Raw genomic sequence first — 15,073 nt, forward strand, 5'->3', positions numbered from 1 at the left:
TACAGAATTAGTTAAGTGACTTTACTTGAAAGGTTGCTCAGAAAAATTTAAGTAACTATAAATAGGCGACTCATTCTGGTGTGACCATTGCTCTTTTCAACATTCTTATACGCTAAAGTATTCTACAACCAAAAGAATTGTAAATGAAAGAGGCGATGGTGGCCTCAGTCTGATTTCACTATACTATGTTTGAGGTTACTACACTTTACAATGAACAACATGCGTCGTAATTTTACTCATTACTATATTCTGTCCTCTGCACTTGCATAAAAGAAAACTGGTATTCTCCTTTTACATGTATACAAAGTTCGACTTAACAATTGCAAGCAGTCTTGCCTTGGGTAGACGTGTCGGTGCTGGTGGTGAGATGCATGTGGCTAACGCAGCTCTTCACGCCTCATGCCCTTAATGGCGGCTGGAACTATGAGCTGTAGCACTCGTATAAGCTACTGCACGTCCGCCATAAAATCTGGGCACAGGAACTCTTACAATCAGCCCCAGTGGCATAAAGGCGGCTTCAACAACCATTCGTCGCGTTTTACTCCAAAAACGGCGACGATATTCGCCGCTTCGCTGTTGCACAATCACTTTTGCGTGAGCACAGTTACGCACGTCCGATCACGTCAACACTCCCCAGGCCATTCCATTGTTCAGTCCCTGTGTCTCCAGCTACCCCTAGCTACGCTCGTATCACCAAGAGTGGGGGCGTTCCCCTACCACCTTTTTACCGAAATCATTTAGTATTTAAGAATATTTATATTTACTATCCTGGAGTCCATACCAGTCATAATAATTTACTACTAGCGCTTTACAACATTAAATTATACAGTAATAACTTATAATTACTAAGAAAAAGAATACATTTGACTCTGAGAGCTTAGTGCATTGTCTGACAGGCAGCGCTAATTCCCAGTTTCGCCAATAGATGGCATCAGGGTGCACTCCCTGGCAGTCTCACACAAGCGCGCCCGTTTCCGACGCGCGGGCTCCAAATTACTGTCAGCCCACCATCATTTCAGTTCCGTTACAAGCAGCTATTCACCTTGTACTGAATGCCTTCAGATCTTAGTGTGACGTCCAAAGCAAAGATGAACGAATATAGTCGATAAAATAAGAATGGCAGGAAGCGAATAAGAGTAGGAAAGGATTAGGGAGAAATATGCCTAGAACAGGTTTCCTTGTCCTTTTTAGCTAAGGAAGAAATTATATTGTGATAACAAAATTTAGACACAAAACGTTATAGTTTCGAGTAGTCGATTGTCAAGTTCTGATAAAAGTATAGAAAATTGTAACTTTTACGGAACGTCCGTAAAATTTACAATGTACGAGACGTACAGGCAATTTTCCCTTCGGTTCTCTTGCTAAGTGTGTAAGAAATACGTCAGATATGCAGATGTGATCAGTCTCATATTCAAAGAAAAACAACTCAGAACGAAAGCCAAATAAACCTCATAATACTCAATGGCGTGTCTTAATGTCTGTAATCAAGAGCTAAGCATTGGTGAAGTAACGTAGTGCCAACAGAAAAGAAGCAAGATTTGACACTGCCTACTTAAACATTGACAATGATTTCGACATTGATGTGCGTATTGACCACCCATAATAACTGGCATGTTTGTGTCACTGTTGGAACGTAATTTGCTTTTAATATCGACCCTAAAGTCAAGGGAAATTATTAATTTGGATTCATTGATGCTAGTTTATCCTACTGGACCTTTGTGTAAATGAGATACTGTTACTGGACATACAGGAAAAGGTGTAAAAATGGACACAGGTGTAATTATGGGCACCCCTCACGAAGAGGCTATGGGAAGTGCTGCAGTCTGGCGACCAGGAATGAAAACGGTACCTGCTGTTGATACACGGTAACAGTGAACAGTTGGAAGCATTGTTTCAAGCAGTGTAGTTACAGCATCGGTTATTGTGTGAATTGGTGTTTGTTCAGGACTGCAAACGTTTGGCATGTATGTCATATCGTTTCTTTCTATATCCTTCTGATTAGTTTAAAACTATTTCTCAGTGCCATCCGGAATAACGGAATCCTAAGCTACTTTTAGAAGCACGTTTTACGTTGCACACGCTTTTAGGTTAGACGTGATTGTGGCCAGGTTGCTTAAGAATGGTTGGTGTAAATATGGGCCGATTGGATTGGTGTAAAAACGGGCAACTATTTCAGGAGGACCCATAATTACACCAACTCTTCTCTTCAACAATGTAAATATTTAAATAATTTTATGGGGATATAGTTATTCGAATTTTGTTTAAAGTTCATATGTACAACTCACACAGCAACAAACAAACAAATACAATTTTCAAGTTGTTTTTGCTCATCCTTGTAGAATGTCGAATGAAGAAGCGCTATTAATGTAAGATCCAGAGGCATCAGTGGGATAAATCTCAGATGGTACGTTCCATAGCAGCTGTGAAAGCAAAGGAGGCTTCTATGAAAGTTCTGCAAGAATATTCATAGTGCCTCTTTCCACTTTGCAGTGATTTCTTAAGTTTGATAAAATCCCTGAACAAGCAGTTCAAGAACCAAAGCTTGGAAGGCAACCTATTTCAAAATGCAGACCTCGTAAAAAAGTTTCTTATGTCCTTGAGATGGAGCAAAAATTCTTTGGGAGCACTTTGGCGGATTTGAGAAAAATGACATTTTTACTTGCCCAGACAACTTGCCGGACAACCCCTTTCAAGGGAGGAGAAGCAGGACGAGCTTGGGCTGACCTTTTTCTTGAGAGACACAAGGATCAGCTGTCACGAAGGTGTTGTAAATGGAATGAGGTTTAGGTTTGCAAACATGACTTTGGTCAGTACCTCGTCTCCTACCTTCCAAACTTCGCAGAAGCTCTCCTGCGAACCTGGTAGAACCAGCACTCCTGGAAGAAAGGATATTGCGGAAACATGGCTTAGCCACAGCCTGGGGGATGTTTCCAGGATGAAATTTTCTCTCTGCAACGGAGTGTGCGCTGATATGAAATTTCCTGGCAGATTAAAACTGTGTGCTGGACCGAAAAATCAGGACCTTTGCCTTTCGCAGGCAAGTGCTCTACCATCTGAACTTCCCAAGCACGACTCACACCCCGCCCTTACAGCGTTACTTCTTCCAGTACCGCGTCTCCTACCTTCCAAACATCACAGAAGCTCTCCTGCGAACGTGACAGAACTAGCACTCATGGAAGAAAGAATATTGAGGAGACATGGCGTAGCCACAGCCTGGAGGATGTTTCCAGACTGAAATATTTGCTTTGCAGCTCACAGTTTTAATGCACCAGGAAATTTAATATCAGTGCACATTCCTCTACAGAGCGAAAATATCTTTCTGGTGGCTTCTGTGAAGTTTGGAAGGTAGGAGACGAGGAACTGGCGGAAGTAAACCTGTTAGGACGGGGAGTGCGTCTTACTTGGGTAGCTCAGTCGGTAGAGCACTTGCCCATGAGAGGCAAAGGTCCCAAATTCCAGTCTCGGTTCGGCGCACAATTTTAATGTACCAAGAAGTTTCATGTCAGCGCACACTCCGCTGATGACTGAAAATCTCATTCTTGCAGCTCCTGTGAAATTTGGAAGGTAGGAGACGAGGTACTGGCGAAAGTAAACCTGTGAGGACGTTGGGTGGGTCGTGCTTGTGTATCTCAGCCAATCGAACATTTGCCCGCAAGAGGCATCTACATCTACATCTACATCTACATGGATACGCTGCATATCACATTTAAGTGCTTAGCAAAGGTTTCATCTAACCACCTTCCCAATTCTTCCCTTTCGTGGTGATCGTCCCTCTCTATAGGTGATCAGTGTCAACAAAATATTTTCGCATTCGGAGGAGAAAGTTGGTGATTGGAGTTTCATGAGATGGTTCCGTCGCAATGAAAAAATCGTTTCTTTTAACGATTTCCAGCCCAAATCCTTTATCATTTCTGTGACACTCTCTCCCATATTTCGAGACAATTCAAAACGCGCTTCCTTCATTTGAACTTTGTCGATGTACTCCGTCAGTCCTATCTGGTAAGCATCCCACACCGCCCAGTAGTATGCTAAAAGAGGACGGACAAGCATAGTGTACGCAGCCTCCTTGGTAGGTCTGTTACATTTTCTAAGTGTCCTGCCAATAAAACGCAGTCTTTGGTTTGCCTTCCCCACAACATTTGATACGTGTTCCTTCCAATTTAAGTTGTTCGGAATTGTAATACCTAGGTATTTAGTTGAATTTACGGGTTTTAGATTAGACTGATTTATCGTATAACCGAAGTTTAACGAGTTCCTGGTAGCACTCATGTGGATGACCTCACACTTTTCGTTATTTAGGGTCAACTGCCACTTTTCGCATCATTCAGACATTTTTCCTAATCGTTTTGCAATTTGTTTTGATCTTCTGGTAACTTTATTAGTCAATAAACGACAGCGTCATCTGCAAACAACCGAAGACGACTGCTCAGATTGTCTCCCAAATCGTTTATATAGATAAGGAAGAGCAAAGTGCCTATAACACTACCTTGGGGAACGCCTGAAATTACTTCTGTTTTACTCGATAACTTTCCGTCAATTACTACGAATCGTGACCTCTCTGACAAGAAATCAGTAACCCCGTCACGTAACTGAGACGATATCCCATAAACACGCAATTTCACTACCAGCCGCTTGTGTGGTACAGTGTCAAAAGTCTTCCGGAAATCCAGAAATACGGAATCGATCTGAAATCTCTTTTCAATAGCACTCAGCAGTTCATGTGAATAAAGAGCTAGTTTTGCTTCACAGGAACTATATGTTTTCTAAACTCATGTTGACTGTGTGTCAATAGACAGTTTTCTTCGGGGTAATTCATAATGTTCGAATACAATATATGCTCTAAAATCGTGCTACATATCGACGTTAACGATATGGGCCTGTAATTTAGTGGATTACTCCTATTACCTTTCTTGAATATTGGTGTGGCCTGTGCAGCTTTCCAGTCTTTGGGTACGGATTTTTCGTCGAGCGAACGGTTGTATATGATTGTTAAGTATGGAGCTAATGCATCAGCATACTCCGAAAGGAACCCAATTGGTTTACAGTCTGGACCAGAAGACTTGCTTTTATTAAGTGATTTAAGTTGCTTCACTACTCCAAGGATATTTACTTCTACGTTAGTCATGCTGGCAGCTATTCTTGATTCGAATTCTGGATATTTACTTCGGTTTCTTTTGTGAAAGCATTTCGGAAGACTGTGTTTTGTAACCCTGCTTTGGCAGCACAGTCTTCGATCGTATCTCCATTGCTATCACGCGAGAAGGCATTGATTGTTTCTTGCCGGTAACATGCTTCACATACGACCAGACTCTCTTTAGATTTTCTGCCAGGTTTAGAGACAACGTTTCGTTGTGGAAACTGTTATAGGCATCTCGTATTCAAGTCCGCGCTAAATTTCGAGCTTCCGTAAAAGATCGCCAATCTTGGGGATTTTGCGTCTGTTCAAATTTGGCATGTTTGTTTCGTTGTTGCTGCAACAGCGTTCTAACCTGTTTCGTGTACCAAGGAGTATCAGCTCCGTCGTTTGTTAATTTATCTGGTATAAATCTCTCAATTGCTGCCGATACTATTTGTTTGAATCTAAGCCTTATCTGATGTACACTTATATAATTAATTTGGAATGAGTGGAGATTGTCTCTCAGGAAGGCGTCAAGTGAATTTTTGTCTGCTTTCTCGAAAAGGTATATTTTTCGCTTATTTTTCGGGGATTTGGGGATAACAATATTTAGTATCGCTACAATCCTGTGTTCATGAATCCCTGAATCGGTTCTGATGGTCGTTATTAACTTAGGATTATTTGAAACTTCCTGGCAGATTAAAACTGTGTGCCCGACCGAGACTCGGGACCTTTGCCTTTCGCGGGCAAGTGCTCTACCAACTGAGCTACCGAAGCACGACTCACGCCCGGTACTCACAGCTTTACTTCTGCCAGTACCTCGACTCCTACCTTCCAAACTTTACAGAAGCTCTCCTGCGAACCTTGCAGAACTAGCACTCCTGAAAGAAAGGATATTGCGGAGACATGGCTTAGCCACAGCCTGGGGGATGTTTCCAGAATGAGATTTTCACTCTGCAGCGGAGTGTGCGCTGATATGAAACTTCCTGCCAGATTAAAACTGTGTGCCCGACCGAGACTCGAACTCGGGATCTTTGACTTTCGCGGGCAAGTGCTCTACCAACTGAGCTACCGAAGCACGACTCACGCCCGGTACTCACAGCTTTACTTCTGCCAGTACCTCGTCTCCTACCTTCCAAACTTTACAGAAGCTCTCCTGCGAACCTTGCAGAACTAGCACTCCTGAAAGAAAGGATATTGCGGAGACATGGCTTAGCCACAGCCTGGGGGATGTTTCCAGAATGAGATTTTCACTCTGCAGCGGAGTGTGCGCTGATATGAAATTTCCTGGCAGATTAAAACTGTGTGCCCGACCGAGACTCGAACTCGGGACCTTTGCCTTTTGCGGGCAAGTGCTCTACCAACTGAGCTACCGAAGCACGACTCACGCCCGGTACTCACAGCTTTACTTCTGCCGGTACCTCGTCTCCTACCTTCCAAACTTTACAGAAGCTCTCCTGCGAACCTTGCAGAACTAGCACTCCTGAAAGAAAGGATATTGCGGAGACATGGCTTAGCCACAGCCTGGGGGATGTTTCCAGAATGAGATTTTCACTCTGCAGCGGAGTGTGCGCTGATATGAAACTTCCTGGCAGATTAAAACTGTGTGCCCGACCGAGACTCGAACTCGGGACCTTTGCCTTTAGCGGGCAAGTGCTCTACCAACTGAGCTACCGAAGCACGACTCACGCCCGGTGCTCACAGCTTTACTTCTGCCAGTACCTCGTCTCCTACCTTCCAAACTTTACAGAATGAGAAACACAGTTTTAATCTGTCAGGAAGTTTCATATCAGCACACACTACGCTGCAGAGTGAAAATCTTATTCTGGAAACATCCCCCAGGCTTTGGCTAAGCCATGTCTCCGCAATATCCTTTCTTTCAGGACTGCTAGTTCTGCAAGGTTCGCAGGAGAGCTTCTGTAAAGTTTGGAAGGTAGGAGACGAGGTACTGGCAGAAGTAAAGCTGTGAGTACCGGGCGTGAGTCGTGCTTCGGTAGCTCAGTTGGTAGAGCACTTGCCCGCGAAAGGCAAAGGTCCCGTGTTCGAGTCTCGGTCGGGCACACAGTTTTAATCTGCCAGGAAGTTTCATATCAGCGCACACTCCGCTGCAGAGTGAAAATCTCATTCTGGAAACATCCCCCAGGCTGTGGCTAAGCCATGTCTCCGCAATATCCTTTCTTTCAGGAGTGCTAGTTCTGCAAGGTTCGCAGGAGAGCTTCTGTAAAGTTTGGAAGGTAGGAGACGAGGTACTGGCAGAAGTAAAGCTGTGAGTACCGGGCGTGAGTCGTGCTTCGGTAGCTCAGTTGGTAGAGCACTTGCCCGCGAAAGGCAAAGGTCCCCAGTTCGAGTCTCGGTCGGGCACACAGTTTTAATCTGCCAGGAAGTTTCATATCAGCGCACACTCCGCTGCAGAGTGAAAATCTCATTCTGGAAACATCCCCCAGGCTGTGGCTAAGCCATGTCTCCGTAATATCCTTTCTTTCAGGAGTGCTAGTTCTGCAAGGTTCGCAGGAGAGCTTCTGTAAAGTTTGGAAGGTAGGAGACGAGGTACTGGCAGAAGTAAAGCTGTGAGTACCGGGCGTGAGTCGTGCTTCGGTAGCTCAGTTGGTAGAGCACTTGCCCGCGAAAGGCAAAAGTCCCGAGTTCGAGTCTCGTTCGGGCACACAGTTTTAATCTGCCAGGAAGTTTCATATCCTCGCACACTCCGCTGCAGAGTGAAAATCTCATTTAGGGTTATTTGTTGCTAAGAGGTCAAGTGCGTTTTCAAAACCTTTTATTATTCGCGTGTGCTCATGTACTAACTGCTCAAAACAATTTTCAGAGAATGCGTTTAGCTCAATTTCGGATGATATTTTATGTGTACCTCCGGCATTAAACATGTATTTCCGCCAACGTATCGAGGGTAAATTAAAGTCACCACCAACCATTATCGGATGAGTCGGTCACGTGTTTTAAATCAAACTCAAGTTTTCTTTGAACCTTTCAGCAACTGAATCATCTGAATTGGGAGGTCAGTAAAAGGATCCAGTTATTATTTTATTCCGGTTGTCAACAATGACCTCTGCCAATACTAACTCACGGGAAGTATGTACTTTAATTTCACGACAAATTAAACTGCTTCTGACAGCAACAAACACTGCATCACCAACCGTTAGGTGCTTCTCAAAAATTTCAGCTGAGATTATATCCGGCTTTAGCCAGCTTTCAGTGCCTATAACTATTTGAGCATCATTGCTTTCTATTAGCGCTTGGAGCTCTGGTACTTTCTCAACACAGCTACGACATTTGCAACTGTTATACCAATGGTTCCTGTATCTATGTTCTTCCTGTATTCAGCCTGCTCCCTTTGTGACTGAAGCCTTTCTTGTGTTTTCCCGAGACCATTTAACCTAAAAAACCACCCAGTCCACGCCACACAGCCCCTGCTACCCGTGTAGCTGCCTCCTGCGTATAGTGGACACCTGACCTATTCAGCGGACCCCGAAACCTAACCACCCTTCAGCGCAAGACAAAGGTCCCGAACTCCAGTCTCGGTCCAACACACAGTATAATGTACCAGGAAGTTTCATATCAGCGCACACTCCGCTGCAGAGTGAAAATTTCAATCTGGAAATGACTTTGTTAGTCGACCCATAGCCCAATGACCTCACCATTGTGTGTGCTTGGCTGGATACAGTTGCAAAACAGCGAATTGGGGACACAATTAGCAATGATGGGTCCCCAGATCTCCTTCGAGAAAACCGAATTTAATTAGAAATAAATTAACCAAATGTGGACAACTTCGTATCAGCTGTGTCAGGTACAGATATACTACGTATTTGTGGGACTTGAAAATTTGCCTCGGACCTAGACTCAAACTTATTCATCTCGAGCGGTCATCTTAACCACTTAATCTCTCCATACACACCTTCCGGATGACCCAAACTTCCATCACTCACACTGTTTACATCCCTATAGCATAATCTTCTATGTATTTTCCTCCAGACGTGCAAGTAAAATCAAATCACCATCAACGTTACTAGAGGTAGAAGAGGGTAAATTGAAACGGCCAGGAAGTTTAAGGAAGTAAGGCAGTGCGAAAGACCAAGCACCTCTGAGAAAGGAGCTTTTGAATCACGGACCAGAAAACAGGAAACGCTTGTCAATTAACCAAAAGTATCTACAAGAAGAAATCAACATTAAGTAATTCCAAGATACGATATTACTGAACAGTAATATGACTATGTAACAGCCTATCCCACCTGCTATTTGTGGCTAATCGGGTTTCAAATACCATTATCTTTACTATTATTCAACGGAATGTCACTGCTTGCACTTTCATCTCGTACGTAGTCAGAGGCCTTGTGGAATTGCGAATGCTTCGAGCACTATCGATTCCAAAACCGATTTGGGATTAAAAGGTTTATTGATATTAGTTTTTATAGATGACCGCGTTCGGATGTCTACGGTTGCTACTTCGGTTGCCACAAAGCCGTATATGTTATGGTCGTTCGCCGTCTGCCAGGAGATTACGTTCGACGTTGCCGGTTGGGCTGAATTTTATGGACCCTTTTCGGTCCCCCACAGCAGACGGCTTTTCACTTTTTGTGAGGGCGACGTCCTTGCGTTCACGACATGTCTCTTGCAGAAACGTGAAACTTCAGGCAGTCAGCAGTGATGTCTAACCAAATTGTTCTTCAATAGTCAAGTCTAATTTCCGATGGTAGTTTTTTGAACAGTACTGTCAGCATGCTCTCCAAGCTGCTCGATTGCACTACATAAGTATCAACGCTGACAGTACTAGTGTTGAAAGACAGTCTCCACACCTGAAAAATTCTGACACCAGATACGCACATACGAACAGGTATCGAGCTACCGCACTAAAGAAGAAGTAGAAAGTATTCCGTTCGTCAAGTTATTTGAAACAGTAGCAAATAATCTACTTGATTTAGTTATTGAGACTTTTAGTGCAACAAATTGAGTTTTCCGCTGAGGGAACTGTTTGAGAGAAAAAAAATTCGTCAGATTTTAAATCGTATTACGAAGTGTTAAGTGAATAAACTGATGCCCTAAATGTCGACTCACTGGGAAGTAGTCTGTACCTTCCCAATATGCTGGATGTTACTCGCTTCCTGGCGATGTCACAGTGATTGTACCTTCCCAATATGCTGGATGTTACTCGCTTCCTGGCGATGTCACAGTGATTAATATTCCTTTACTGTAATTACTTCCTTGTGACAAAAAAAGAAATGTAGTGTTTCCCTGTACAAACACGCTACGAAATATTTGTATCTTCTGTACAAATAATATCTGTTTAAACCACAAATCATTTTGTCTGTGTTTGTGACATTCAGTTGTAACCAGAATATGGCCTAACTATCCGAAACCGGTTCGTAGCTAAATAATTTTGCAGCACATTAGGAAGCGCTTCGTTCCTAACGTTATTGTTACGTTCTGACATGCACCGACGGAAAATTCAGTCAACACAATGTTTAGTGGCCTGTACGCTCCAATAACTTACACGAGACAGCCCTCTGTTCAGTGACCGTACTCACGTTGTCAGTGCATATCACACGGTAACTAATGGAAGCTTCTCTGTTCTGGCTCCCACACGCACGTTTAATGGCTATTACACTAACCCCTAATATCATTTAGGCCGCATAGCTTTGTGGATTGTATCGGAATACCTTGTTAGTCCCTAATAGCCAGCTGGACGTGATGGGTATGAGACACGTCTTCTGCAGGGCGTATTCAGCGGTTCTACGTGTTGTGTGAACATAAAGTACTGTGATGTTGTGGTAAAATTTAATATTCTTCACAGAAGTAGCTTGCTTTGATGTTGTGGCAAAATTTAATATTCTTCATAGAAGTAGCATGCTTATCATATTTGTAGTTTATCGTCCTATTTCAGACTTCATCGAGCTTTTAACTTATTTCGTCCCAGTATGGGATGATGCTGTGCGTCGACACTTGTTATGTAACAATTTTGTCACATGATCGCAAGATGGAAGTACTTTTAACGATCACTTTCTAAATGCAGCAGTTCAAAAAGCAAGATAATACTATATACTAAAAGTAGCGAACCACACAACTTTACACCCTTACTAAAAGTAATAGAATTATGAAAATTCTAAGGTACAAAAGTTCATGTGGTGTTGATGGAATTTTAAACAGAATACTGAAAAGTTATTCCAACTTAGTAAGTACTCTCCGTAGTGGATCACTGGCACAGGGAATTTTTCCATAGAGCTTAAAACTACGCTAATGGCAAACCTCTACGTAAGGAAGATGACAAGACGAACTTAAACAGTTATTGCCCACTTTCTTTACTGACAAATTTTTCCGAAATATTCAAAAAAATAATGCTCTTAAGAGCACTCTCAGACTTAAGTGGAGACACTTTACTTCGCCTATTTTATTCTAGATGCGTTGTTCGACTGAGAATGCTATTTAGACACTCACTCATCAAATAATACAAGCTTTAAATAGTAAACTGTCAGCAGCAGGTAGTTTTTGTGATATTTATAACGCGTTTGATTATCTTAGGAAAACTCATGCTTAATGCAATGGATGGCTTTATGCTCTGCTCTTCGGAATCATACATAACAAACAGAATGCAAAAGATTGTGCTGAATAATTCAAACAATGTCGGAAGGGTATAAAATTTTAGTGCCTGGGGAGAAATCACAAACGGAGTACCACAGCGTTCAGCCATGGATCCACTAGTAATCCTTATATAAGTGGATGAACTTTTACTTAACATTCAGTAAGCAGAACTGGTTCTTTTTGCAGACGTTCTGGTGTTATAATAAATACCATTAGAAAGAAAGCAACAGGAGAGATAGTACATGATATTTTTCAAAGAACTATAAAGTTGTTCTAATAAAACAGACTCTCCCTAAATTTTGAAAAATACACTATATTCAGTCCTGTTCAATAGGTACAGCCATACCAACAATTGACGTAGCTCATAAGCAGATTCAACAAACGGGATAGAGTGCTCCAAACGTCTGGGTGTACATACTGATGGCAACTGAAGAGCCATATTACTGAGCTATTGAAACAACAAAGTCCAGCTACTTTTGCTCTTCGTATAAGTGTTAGTCTTCTAAACAAATGAATTAATCTCCTAGCATATTTTGTGTATTTCCCCTCAATAATGTCACATGGGATTATTTTCTGAGGCCGCTCATTACTTAGAAAGCAAGTACTCATTGCCCAAAAGGGAGCAGTAACAATAATATGTGGTGTTTTCTCACGGAGAACATGTAGGTACCTCTTCAAGGAGCTAGGTATTTTAACTGCGCTGTCACAATACATATATCTGCAAAGGCAATTCGTCATAAACAATCCATCAGAAGTAGAGAAGAACAGTGACGCCCATACCTTTAACACAACAGGGAAAGTGACCTCTGTTGCCTGTTATTAAAGCTGTCGGTGGATCAGGAATGAACTCAATTGTCACAAAAAAAGAAGAAGAAGAAATTTCCATCATTTACCCAATAACTTAAAATATTTGACAGATAGCAAAGCAAGTTTTAAATCTAACTTAAAATTATTTCTCCTGGACATCTCCAGAAATTACACTGGAGAAAATCTACTTAAAAGTTAATAAACAGCAAAAAAATCCTTGTTCCTACGTGTAGTTGTTTAAGTAGTACTAAAAATGTGTTCAATAATGTTAACACTGATTACATGTACATATACCCTTAACAGAGACGTTTCACATTTTTTAGATAAAAGAATCGCTCAAATCATCTAGGGGATATGTAATTAACCAAATAACTAATCAACCACAGCTTAATAAGCTTAAGCTGCAGTATGATATGTAGGTAGTTAATGCTGACAAGTTATGGTTGTGTTAGCTGTGGTGCGATACAGTGTTTCAGGAGTAATAATAGATTGTTTAAATGGTTCAAATGGCTCTGAGCACTATTGGACTTAATATCTGAGGTCATCAGTCTCCTAGAATTTAGAACTACTTAAACCTAACTAACCTAAGGACATCACACACATCTATGCCCGAGGCAGAATTCGAACCTGCCACCGTAGCAGTCGCGCGGTTCCAGACTGAAGCGCCTAGAACTGCTCGGCAATAAATTGTTTAGAACATGATGGTATAAACTAATTCAAGTAAAACTCTCAAAATACGTTTTTAATTTCTATTGTTTACAAAGAAGCACCTTTTGAAATAGAACCCGGATAAATTCTAAGAAAAGATGTTAAGCAAAGGAAAATTATTAAATTCAAAGCGGATTTTCAAGAATTTCGCCTACATTTCAAAGTACGTCGGAAGCAACACAACATGTACCTCTTCTGGACCTTGGTGGTGAAGATACGAGACTATTTCTGCCGTTCCACCTTATGGGGAATGTTGGTTTAGATGATGAGTCCCCTGATGACTATAATGTGCAGGCGTACCGTCATACTGAACTAACATGCTAATGTTTGTTATTCGAGATCTCGTTTCCAGAAAAGACTTAGACAGTGAGATCATGCAAGACGATGCGGTAATACAGTTGGTCCGATCAGCTGACTGTCAAAGCACAACATACATTCAGAGAAAGGCGTCCCTCAGAATGTTTCTATACTAATGCATATAGGTTTTCTTCAATGAAAATATACAGTATTACTGGGATTACTCGGTGATTCGCAGTCTGTCAATGATTAATAGCAGTCGTCTGCCTTCATCTCCTTCCCGAAGGTGTTGAATACGCTGTAAACGGTTTGGATAGAGAAGGTACATACGTGATGTCCGCCATGTTGCCGTATGTAACGTCGATAAGAGAAGAAATTCTGCTTGTGTTTGTTGAAGGACTGTAATAAATTAACCGAATAACGTCTCCCAATTCAGTAACACTGATTCTTGCACGTTCAGTTGAAATATGTATTCTGGCTGCTGCACCAGTTACACGCAAATTAGTGAAAACACGTGTAAACAGTATTGAGTATAGTACTTGATGATTATAAAATCGTCTGCCGTATTCTCTACAAGCAGACCAGTGCTACCAGTACAGAACCCGTACACGAAGACCACACTACCACACTCAGCATTTTTAAATACATGTGGCATCCGTAAACGATACTGTAGTACTGTCTGACAAAAAAACAGTCGCAGTCATGGTTGAAAAAATCAATTACGTATAAATCACAACTTCAAACTTGAACTTAGAAACGAAATTAACAATCTGCAAACTAAACCATAGCAACTGGAGTCCCAAAATGCGAATGGAAAACTTGTATCTGTAATCAAGTGTATCCTGTTTCCAATAAAAGTGGAGATATGTTATTTCAACGGTTTTATTCGAATCGGTCTACACTGCCCCCTCCTAAAGTATTTACTATTCCTGCCGGAACACGCTATAAACACAAGAAGAATATGCTTGTAAGCACGTATCACACGTTCTCTCGTTCGGGTGTACAAGGTGTCCAAAACCATTAGGGTCCAAACTATTCAGACGATAGAGGATCCCCTACCTAATATTTTGACTTGGGGGCATATTCTTTAATTTTTTTTTGAGTCATCAGTATTGATTATTTCACATTCAGAACAGTACAAGACGTTTAACAGTTCTTTCCTAGTATTCTGTATAATAAACACATCTTATCGGTGTGGTACTTGATAATGGCCAAAGGCTGAATAAACAGTCAGTACATTTAGACGGTGGAAAGTTCATTAAAACTGTATTATATGATAGCTAGCCCAAGCTTCGGAAAGATTACTTATTTATCTCTTTTTTGCTTCTTCTTCATAGCTTAATTCATGAATTCCGTGCGTGGTTTTCTTATGTAAGAGGTATAATTCGAAATTTTGTAACTTCAAAAAGTGATTTTTGCAGCCTGTGGCATAGTCGTCATTTCTTCTGAACGGAGTCAACGGAGTCCAGCAAGAGTCACCTTCCTTTGTTTGAGGCGGCCGCCATGAATTCCTCTTCTGTGCCAACCTCTTCAACTCAGAGTAGCACTTGCAACCCACGA

At 41.8% G+C, this 15,073-nt stretch overlaps 1 non-coding gene across 1 annotated transcript; it reads right to left on the bottom strand.

Annotated features, from left to right (window-relative positions):
- Positions 1-6,421: 6,421 nt before the first annotated feature.
- On the bottom strand, positions 6,422-6,496 carry Trnal-caa (transfer RNA leucine (anticodon CAA)). Its single transcript has one exon. It is a non-coding gene; the product is annotated as a tRNA-Leu (tRNA).
- Between the last annotated feature and the right edge of the window lie 8,577 nt (positions 6,497-15,073).

The sequence above is a fragment of the Schistocerca cancellata genome, chromosome 2 (genome assembly GCF_023864275.1).
Source record: "Schistocerca cancellata isolate TAMUIC-IGC-003103 chromosome 2, iqSchCanc2.1, whole genome shotgun sequence".
Lineage (NCBI taxonomy): Eukaryota > Metazoa > Arthropoda > Insecta > Orthoptera > Acrididae > Schistocerca > Schistocerca cancellata.